Here is a 10,971-nt window from a genome sequence, read left to right on the forward strand (position 1 = left end):
ATTTTTAGTAGAGACAGGGTTTCGCCATGTTGGTCAGGCTGGTCTCGAACTCCTGACCTCAGTGATCCGCGCACCTTGGCCTCCCAAAGTGCTGGGATTATAGGCAAGAGCCACCACGCTGGGCTGGGTAATTGTTTTTAAAAAAATGATTCTGTTTACAGTAAATTCAGAAAACAGAAGTCTTTAATATGTCTGTTATTTTAAAGGCGAGAGGTGTAAACTGTGCTGATAGCAAGTTTCTTTTTCTAGTCATAAAATTTTGGCTCGTGAAAGATTTTAGTCTAATGCAGTTTGTTCACAGATATAAGGAGAGGGCCTCAGATTAGGGAGGTGTTTTCCTAATTGAGTCAGAACAAGAAAGTAAGTCTCCCAAGGCTGGTTCTGTTTTCCACTATATCACACTGCACTGTCTGGCTCCGATCTGACGGCAAGCAATCGTTCCTTAAAAAGCTCCATCTTCTCAGGCCTACCCAGAACAGACCTACAACTCAAAACTTTTACGTTTTAGTCAATCTAACCTTCCTGGCCCACTTGAAAAACAAAAACAAAAAAATAAAACAGAATCAACCAGAAGGTTTTGGTTGATTTTTTTGCTTGCATGAAGCCAATAATTGTTTTCTTTGGGATAATCACAGGTTAAGTCGTAAAATGTGTGGCAGAAGTGCAAGATTTAACCAGTTTCTCTCAACACTAATCGAAGGTCAAGAAATAATAAAAAGCAGAGCCGTGAGAGTCGCGGGACTTCAGATATGCCTGCACGAAGAAGCTTAAAAGTCTTAGCCAGGACACTAGAGGACGCTTTTAGAAAGGCCACTTTTAATTACGTTCCATAACCTTGAAACTGGACGGAGTTGGGGGGGTTCCACACCCTCACACGGTCTGATTGGGGGAACGCCTGTCCCCAGACTCGAATCCACGTGTCCATTCAAGTCATCTACCGCCACTCTCCGTCTACGCTGCCAGGTGACAGACATCATCTTTGCTTCCCAAATTCAAAAAATGCCAGCTCTCCTTAAATCAATGACCCCACGGCCAAGCGCAGAGCCCACGGGCACTCCTCTGGAGACACCGCAATAATGTCTGCCTCTGGCAGCGGCCTCAGAGCTGCCAGTGGCCCTCGAGCCGGCGCGCGGCGTTGAGCCCGCATCTCAGTGGGCGCGAATGCAGTCCCGCCCCGTGCGCGGTCCGAGCGCCCGCGAGCCCGGCCTCTGGGGCAGGTGGGGGCCGCGGCCGAGGGCACTGTCAGCAGCCCTGCGGGGCCACCTCCTCCCGACCGAGGCGCGGCGTCCGGCTGCTCCGCCGCGCCGGTCCCGCTGCCGCACACACAGGGGTCGGTACCGCGCGCGTCCCCCGCTGCGCACCAGCACCGCGCCCGCGCCTCCCGCAGCTCAAACACAGGAAGCCGCGGCGGCTCAAGCGCCCTGGAGGCCTCCGGCTGCCGAGCGAAGCGGGGCCGCGGGCAGGAGGCCGGAAAGGCGGCGCGGCCCCAAGAGCCTGAGGCGGCTCACGCGCCTCCGCGGCGGCCGCTGCTCGGGCTCGGCGCTGCGGGGCAACCTTAGCCCGCGCCTCTGCCGGGGCCCGGGCACTGCTGCGGGAGCAGGCGCGGCTCCGCACGACCGGCGCACTCACCTCCTCTGTGGCCGGGCCGCTCCGCCGCCGGCTGTCACTGCTGCCCACTCCCTGCCCCGCGCCGGCTCCGGATGCTATTTAAGGCGCCGCTGCCGCCGCCGCCGCCGCCGCCGCTGCCGCCGGTGCCCGCTGGCTGCGCCCCCGCCGCCGCCGCGGCTGAGCCAGGGGACTGCTGGAGCGCTCCCAGCGCCGGCCCCGCCCTCCAGCGGCCCCGCCCCCGCCCCTCCGGCCCCGCCCTCCAGCGGGCCCGCCACGTCCGAGCCACGCCCCGCCGCGCGCCCTGCAGCCCTCCAGACTGGGCGCGCGTGGCTGGCGGGTGGCTGGCGGGCTAGAGGTGGCGGCGGGCGAACACGGCTGGCGTCGCCCAGACTGCCCCGGATTTCATAATGAATCTGAGGAAGGACAAAGGGTCTATTGGACCGCCTCAGCTCAGACGCCCCGCAGACCCTGGGCCCCGCGATGCCCGAGGGGGCGGCCGGCGCCCTCCGGGCCCTGCACCCTCAGCGCGTGTCCCGCGGGCCTCTGAGCAGGCCGGGCCTCTGCTGCGGGGCCCTGGCGGCTAGGGCCTTCCTCTTCGTTTCTCCTTGACACTGACGTGCACGGCCCCTTTGAGCCCTTTTTCACCGCGGCCCCCCAGGGTTTCGCCACGCTGCCTGTCCGGAAGACCCTTTCTGTCGGGTGTCCGCAGAGCCTGGCGTGGGCAGCGCCCGCGGCTTACGCGGGTGCAGGGGAGCGGAGGGCCGACTGCGCGCTGCACCGGGGCGGCCACCTGCTGTGCGGTTCTGAGCGCTTCCGCCTCCCTACCATGCCCATCTGGGGGCTTCAGAAGCCAACACGGTGGTTTCAGGCTCGTATCCCAAAGGCTGCTGTTTTAGCACCGGGGGCCTACCAGGAACCTCAACCTCTAGCAACAGTGGTCCTGGTTACCATGGGGCTTGCGCCTGGCGTTGGCTGGAGGACTGTTTGAAGAGTCATTGTTGTCATAAAAGCCTTTGTGAGTAACAGATACTGTTTACACAGTGCTTTATGACGGGCAGTGCTACAAACACTGCATACACATTATTCTGTTTAATCTTCATAACCCGATGGGGTAGGTACTGTCACTAGTGCCCCTTCACAAAGAAGCTGGGGCACAGAGGTTAAATGCTAGTGGGGGTAGTCCCACACTTGGCACTCAGGCAGCCTGCACCCTGAGTATGGGCACAACCACTGCAGGACTATGCCTGGGCTGCAGCCGGAGAAACTGACCATGGGTTCACTCCAGGCCTCGGGCACCCTGCCGCTCACTCCCACAAATACCTTACGGATTTTCCGTGGGTGTCTTTCACAGTGTGCAGGGCACGGTGGTGCAGTGAGGTGAGGCCAACGCACACACCAGCAGCATCTCTAACAGCTCAGTTCATCTAGATCGGTATCTTCCAGATCTAGAAAAAAATGGACTCCACATTCGTTTTCACTGGTTCACGCATGGCTACTCCCCGGTTTCTCTGTCTAGGTCTCGCCTCACCACCCGCGATTCGTCATCTTCGCCTCTCCTTTTTCCTCTTACTTCTCCAACCAGTCCTTCAGGCCCAGAGCCTCCGCAGGCACCTCCCAAGTTCTGTGGTCTATTTTTTTCAAGGGCTGCTGGAATGAAGTACCACACACTAAGTGGCTTCAATACCCAAAATGTATTGTCTCTCCCGGTTCTGGAGACTAGAAATACAAAATCATGGCATGGGCAGGGCTGGCTGCCTCTGAGGGCCATGAGAGGGCATCTGTGCCAGGCCTCTCTGGCTTGCAGACGGCCGTCTTCTCCCTATGTCACTTCACACCATCTTCCCTGTGGTGTGTGTGTGCAAATTCCTTCTTTCTATAAGGACACCAGTCATACTGGTCTAGGGCCCACTCTAATTGCCTCATTTTAACTTGATTACCTCTGTAATCAAGAGGTAATCTCCAAGTAAGGTCACATTCTAAGATACCTGAATGGCCAGGCACAGCGGCTCACACCTGTAATTCCAGCACTTTGGGAGGCTGAGGCAGGCAGATCAACTGAGGTCAGGAATTCAAGACCAGCCTGGCCAACATGGTGGAATCCTGTCTCTACTAAAAATGCAAAAATGAGCCGGGCATGGTGGTGCATGCCTATAATCCCAGCTATTCAGGGAGCTGAGGCAGAAGAATCATTTGAATCCAGGGAGGCAGTTGCGGTGAGCCGAGATCGTTCCACTGCACTCCAGCCGGAGAGACAGAGCAAGACTCTGTCTCAAAAAACAAACAAACAAAAAAACCTGAACATATGAACTTGGGTAATGGGGGGTGACAATTCAAGCCATAACATGTGGACGGTTGTCACTGGCTGTCTCACCCTGTCTCTTCCCTAGACACTTTTCTCTCAAACTGGGTGCCTCTCCCTGGGCTCTAGCCCTTAATGCAGGTGATTTCTAACTCAAGGTTGGGAAAGGCACGCCACCGGAATCAGACCTGAGTTCCCACTCCCTCTGGCAAGAGCTTTTGTGTGACATTGGGAAGCAACTTCATTCATTAGAACCTCAGATTTCTCCTTAGGATATAACAGGGCTTGGCTGAATAGTCTCTCATCTCTTTCAGCAGGAACACTTGAAAAAAAACTTTTTATCTAATCGCTCCTAAAAGCTCTACAATGTATGGGGTTGTCTGGTGGCCTTGTGATAGGGACTCTGATGGGAGGCAGTATTGCACAGTGGTTAAGAACACAGGCTTTGGGGTGGGTGAATCTGTATCAAGCCCCATTGCATCCTCCATAAAACAGGAAAAATACCTACCTCAGACAGGCGGCATAGATTGACAGCCATGCCCTTGATGTTCTCTTTAAATGAATATTCCAGACTCTATAGTTGGGAGTTCCATTTTGTGACTTAAGTAAGAAACCAGTCTTTTATTTTTTATTTTTTTATTTTTTTTTTGAGACGGAGTTTCGCTCTTGTTACCCAGGCTGGAGTGCAATGGCGCGATCTCGGCTCACCGCAACCTCCCTCCTGGGTTCAGGCAATTCCCCTGCCTCAGCCTCCTGAGTAGCTGGGATTACAGGTACGTGCCACCATGCCCAGCTAATGTTTTGTATTTTTAGTAGAGACGGGGTTTCACCATGTTGACCAGGATGGTCTCGATCTCTTGACCTCGTGATCCACCCGCCTCGGCCTCCCAAAGTGCTGGGATTACAGGCTTGAGCCACCGCGCCCGGCCCTTTTTTTTTTTTTTTTTTAATGAAAGACATGATAGTTTGTTTTTAAAACTGGAGGAAACTCACACCTGTAGCCCTAGCACTTTAGGAGGCAAATGTAGGAGGATTGCTTGAGCCCAGGAGTTCAAGACCAGCCTGGGCAGCATAGTGAAACACTGTCTCTAACAAAACGTTTTTAAAAATCATACCACACTGATCACAGTGACCACCATCCATATGATGATGGCTTTTCTCTTGGCTATTAATGCTGCAGTGTTTTTGTATACTGAAATGTTTCAATGGAACCAAGAATATTAAAGAATAAAGATCCTAGATGAAAATAAACACTAATATTCCTGCTGTCTTCTCGCACAGAATCAATTTAAACTCCATTGAATCAGTAGCATTATAATGTTATATAGTTATGAGGAATGGAATTCTTTTAGAAGTGGCCAGCAGGAACTTACGCTTTCTTGTACTTACTTTTTAAGAAACCAGTCTTAACCCTTCTTTCTACTTTCTTTCTTTTTTTTTGTTTCAAACACCTCTCTAGCCAAGGGACTAAGAACCAATTGGATATTGTAGTGGAGCAAATTTCCTAATGGAAATTTGAGTCTTTCTTCGGTTGCTCCAGCCCTTGTAACGTTTTGGCCTGATTAAAATATTGTGGCTATTTCTGGCTAGATCCACATCGACATCTGCCTAACACTGATGGATCAATCTCCTGGAGAGGCTAGAGAGATTTGGGCCGGGTGCAGTGTCACATGCATGTAATGCTAGCCTGCTGAGAGGCCAAGGTCAGCAGATCACTTTAGCCCAGGAGTTCAAGACCAGCCTGGGCAACAGAGCAAGACCCTGTCTCTACAAAAAATACAAAAATTAGCCCAGAATGGTGGTGTACACCTGTAGCTTGTAGTTCCAGCTACATGGGAGGTTGAGGTGGGAGGATCTCTTGAGCCCAGGAGGTCCAGACTGCAGTGAACCATGATTGCACCATTGCACTTTGCATGGGCAACAGAGCAAGACCCTGTCAACAACAACAACAACAACAACAACAACAAAGAGTCAAATTCTTTCTAGGACAAGCTGATTGGTGTGTTTACAGTGCCCTTGTCTCAAAAGTTCCCACTTGTGATTGGGAACTACAAAGCTGTGATTATTATTGATCTTCTGCATCTATATCTTTTGAGCATGGCTATCTGAAGTATAGCCACGTCAATTAACAGTAGCCGATGTGTTTTTAATTGCAGACTTTGGTAGCTGGCTGGCTAAAGGAAGATTGGCATCAGTAATTGAGTGCTTGTTGTTCAATCTATTTTTGGGCTGCAACTATATTAGACATACATCCATGTCCTCCGTGAAACGGTAAGGACCTGGAGGGAGGCAGTGTGTCCCGTGAATCCTCATGAACCATCTCGGTCTTTCTTACTCCCCTGCAAGTCCTCTGCATTGACACAGATTAGGTATTCAATTGTTGAGTTGGTCACATTTTTCTAACTACTCAGATGTATGTGATCAATGGCAACCAAGGGTGGAGCCATGTTTGGAGGCTTAAACTTACACAATTTAGGGAAACTCTTTAAGAAAATTACAGATACAAAGTTGGATACAAAAGTGAATGCTTCCTTTAGAATTAGAACAGAAATCACAGTAAAATACAAATTTTAAAAGTTTGGGTTTTCTAGGGCCTCTAGCAGTAGGGAAGGGAAAAAATGTTCCTCACTTAATTGCAACCATAAATTTCACAAAATCCAGAAAAAAAGTAACCTAAACATTTTATTAATTCTTTTTTCCTACCTCTCTAATAATATTTTTTTCCTATGTTTTGGGCTGCATACTCATGAATGTTTTCTTCATGTGACACTTTTAATAAACTTTATAGAACAGTTTTTGATTTATAGAAAAATTATCAAGTTCCCACAAAACCTCCAGCCAATTTCCACAGATTGGTATCTTCATTAACATTTGTGGTGATGCTTGAGCCAATATTGACACATTATTATAACTAAAGCCCATCCATTGTTCAGATTTCATCTGTTTTTACCCAGTGTCCTTTTTCTGTCCCAGGATCCCAACCTGGATATGGCACTGCATTTACTTGTCACATTTCCTTAGGTTCTTCTCGACTGTGACAGTTTTTTAGACTATCTTTGTTTCCTAGGATTGTGACAGTTTTGAGGCAACTAGTCCATGTTTTGTAAAACATACTTCTATTGATGTTTTCCGCACAATTAGACTGGGGTTATAGGTTTTTGGGAGGAAGACCACATATGACATTTTTATAATATAATTTTCAACAATTGGAAAGAAAATTCAGACTTTCCTCTACCATGATTGATGGGCTTTTCTTACACTAGTAGTTTTGATTCAATGTTGATGAATACCAAGTTCATTGCTTTTCATTTTAAATGAATGCCGATGGGAAGAATTTTCAGTGGTAAACCTACCTGCTATGTCCATTTCATTCTGTATTTCTCTTCCCCTGCCCATGTACTTCCAGAGGACTTAGGAGAGGTTGAGTTGATAAGGAGATAAGATCTCTGGCTTGAACCTCCTGCCTGGACGCTAGATGAGTTGACAGAGAGGGCGGAGAAGTATCCCTGAAGGCATTCCTGTGAGAGAAAGCTAGAGATATACACGCAAGTCACTGTGAATTCCATAACTAACATCTCCCCAGACCCAAAGAGGTGTATGTCCAGCTCCAGCTCCTCTTAGCTGGGTTCCAAAATGTCCTTGGCCACTTCAGCACCACCATGGGATAAGGTGGTAACAGGAGAGACTTGGCACAGAGCACACCAACTGTATCAACTGATTGCAGCTACCTTGTCTTACTTTTGCAAATTTTGTGGAAATATTTAACCATGTGACTAGGTTGCCAGAGCCCCTTCCAGGTTTCACAAGGGCCTTCTATAAGTGAGAAGCCCTAAAAATTAAGCTATGTTAGCCTCGCAATGTATCTACTCCAGTGGGCAATACTTTTTGCACCATTATTGTGCTACTGTTTGGATTTGCTGATACAACTCTCGTGGGCTTTAGCGGTAGTGAAAAAGTGGCATTTCCACCAGGCTGACACTTTGCTAACACTACTGATAATCATCCCATGGTCTTCAGTGGCCCTAAAGAAGCCATAGTCCCTTCTAGTTTTAACATGCACTTGATCCAGTGGCTTCATCCACCCCATGAGGGAGAACCGTCCACAGCTGCTTAGGCCGCAGCTGCCTGGGGTTTCCCCACCTCTTTTCTGGGTCAGAGGTCTCCAGCTCTCCCAGAGTCATTGCTCAGGCCCCCTCCTGGCATTGCAGTTCTCCCCCAGCACAGAGCTGACAACCCAGAGCTTCCAGACCCCACCCTGCGTCCCTATAGCACTCTATTTTTTGTTTCTTGAAGTGTTATGAAGATGTTATGTAGTCAATGTCCAGAAGAAATGATAATTACTTCATCTTTCCCACTCAACTGGCCACTTAGTCTCAAACGGTAAAATTCAACCTCTGTAAGAGTTCCTAAGGTACTCTTCATAACCTGGCCCTGCTTTCCCCACCAACCAGTTCGTGTCCTTTCCCTCTCCAGCTATCTGTAGGTCAAGAGCCAAAAGTCTGGAGTCACACTGCTTGGGTACAATTCCACTACTTACTAGTTCAGACCCAAGGCAAGTCATCCTCAAATCCCTATCTTTCTTATTTGCTGAGTGATTCCAATCCTGTATTGCATCAAATCTACATCACCAATTGTAAGATGCACTGTTTATGTAGCCCTGCTAAAAAACATTTCTGCTCATTTTAATTGCAAAACATTGTCCATTGGAAGATGCACCCTCTATCAATTAGCTTTTGTTGTATGACAAATCACACTAAAACTTAGTGGCTTAACACCACAGTCATTCGTTAGCTCATTGTTCTGTGGGCTGGCACTTGGGCCAGGTTCAGCTGGGTGGTTCCTCTGCTGGTCTCTCCTGGGCTCCATCCTGCAGCCACCAACAGCTGGTGGGCCAGCTGGGGCCAGATGCTCTCGGATGGCCTCATTTACATGTTTGATGGTTGGTAGTCTATTTGCTGAGGTTCCTCAGTTCTTCACATGGCCACCCTATAGCAAGCTAGCTCAAGTGTGTTCAAACAGCGGCGTCAGGGCTCCAAGAACAGCAAAAGGGACAAGCCTCAGGGTATAAGCGCTTTTCACACCCCCTTGCATCGTGTTTGTGTGCTTGAATCCAGGCAGTCTGGCTCCAGACCCTTGGCTCTTAACCTGCGGAGTTCCCTCTTGCTGGAGCAGGGAATGACAGCAGGGATGAATTCTGTTGGCCAAAGCAAGCCGCATGACCAAGTCAAGACTCAGTATGGGAAAGAAATGCTGAAGCACATAGGGACAAGGAGGAGAATTGTGCTGGCTATTTCACAATCTACACATCCCGATGTGTAGATGATAAAGTCTGAAAGATATGTACCAAGGGCGCACAGAATGTAGTAGCAGTGCTTACCTCAGAGGGCCGCTCTGTGAGCTGGTGTCAGCAGTATCACTTAGTATAGTGCTTGGCCCCAGTGAATGTTCTGTACATACTATTACTATCGCATTTGTGTCTGTGCTTCTTTCTACCAGAAGGCTGGTAAATTCATGTTTATCCTCCCAAACCTAACTCGGACATCGGTCTCCCTAGGACACACGCTGCTGCTCTCAGGGCTGTGCCACCCTGTACTTTACACACATTGCCTTTGTTGTGGCAGGTTGTCATTCCTGTGTTTCCATGGACCTGACTGGGCTCTTTGGTAGCAGATATTCTGTGTCTAGACACCTTCCTTCCCCAAGCCAATACAGTGCCTGGCACTTGATATGTATTTATTTAATTAAAGTGACGTGTCACTTCCAACAGAACTGCTTCTCATTCCTCTGGGTACCATCTTCCTTTCCTCTGGGGGTGCTCTCACAGCACCCTATCATCTTTCTAGTATAGGACTTGTCACATTGAGCTGTGATGACTTGTTTGCATAACATGCACATATATATGATTTTCCTTATTTCTTTATGTTACACAGAGCTCCCCAGTATCATGACTAGTGGTAGCAGCAAATACTCTATAAATATCTGTTACATTTTATATATTTAAGTGTTTATCTTTGAGAGCGAATCTCACTCTGTCACTCAGGCTGGAGTGAAGTGATGCAATCTCGGCTCACTGCAACCTCTGCCTCCCGGTTCAAGTGATTCTCATGCCTCAGCTTCCTGAGTGGCTGGGATTATAGGCACCTGCTACCATGCTTAACTAAGCTTTGCATTTTTTTTTTTAAGACGGAGTTTTGCTCTTGTTGCCCAGGCTGGAGTGCAGTCTCGGCTCACTGCAACCTCTGCCTCCCAGGTTCAAACGATTCTCCTGCCTCAGCCTCCCAAGTAGCTGGGATTACAGGCATGTGCCACCACACCTGGGTAATTTTCGTGTTTTTAGGAGAGATGGAGTTTCATCATATAAATCAGACTAGATGGTCTTGAACTCCTGACCCTGGGTGAACCACCTGCCTTGGCCTCCCAAAATGCTGGGATCATAGGCATCAGCCATCACACCCAGCCAAATTTTTGTATTTTTAGCAGAGAAAGACAGGGTTTCACCATGTTGGCCAGGCTGGTCTCGAACTCCTGACCTCGGGTGATTTGCCCGCCTTGGCCTTCCAAAGTGCTGGGATTACAGGCATGAGCCACTGCGCTTTAATATTTAGAGTGCTTTAATGAGCCACTCTAAATTTAATACCTATTAAATTTAGAAAACAGAGTTTTCAATCTCTGTCTTACATTCAAGAAGGCCTGTGGCCCAGAGGTCCGGAGTAAAATCAGATTTAGTATTTAATCTATCAATGGTTGTTTCTTACGGCATTGCTAGGGTATGAACTCTGCTGGCTTTTATCTCCTTTTTATATCAAAACTCAGTGACATCACCACAACAGAGAGAATCACTGAAGGCCCCATCCATATCCCCACGACCTCTCTGACACCCCCCCACCCCAACACACTCACACATGTCCACAAACAGTATTTTAAGTTTACGTGAGTAGAGTGTGTCTATAAATACCATAGGCAGTGGGCAGGACTTGGATCAGGTCATTTGTCACCCTATGATGCCCTGTGGGGGCAGGGCCCCAGGACTCCCTAGAGTTGGCATATCGGCTCAGAAGGATGCT

At 49.1% G+C, this 10,971-nt stretch overlaps 1 protein-coding gene across 1 annotated transcript in view; it reads right to left on the bottom strand.

The window, feature by feature from the left end:
• ACSL1 (acyl-CoA synthetase long chain family member 1) overlaps positions 1–1,826 on the bottom strand; it is a 72,120-nt gene extending 70,294 nt beyond the window's left edge. The window contains exon 1 of the mRNA XM_017506903.2: positions 1,630–1,826. The gene's annotated coding sequence lies outside the window, so the exon portion shown is untranslated. The remainder of the gene's footprint in view (positions 1–1,629) is intronic.
• Positions 1,827–10,971: the final 9,145 nt, after the last annotated feature.

Source organism: Cebus imitator, unplaced genomic scaffold (genome assembly GCF_001604975.1).
Source record: "Cebus imitator isolate Cc_AM_T3 unplaced genomic scaffold, Cebus_imitator-1.0 Scaffold365, whole genome shotgun sequence".
Classification (NCBI taxonomy): Eukaryota; Metazoa; Chordata; class Mammalia; order Primates; family Cebidae; genus Cebus; species Cebus imitator.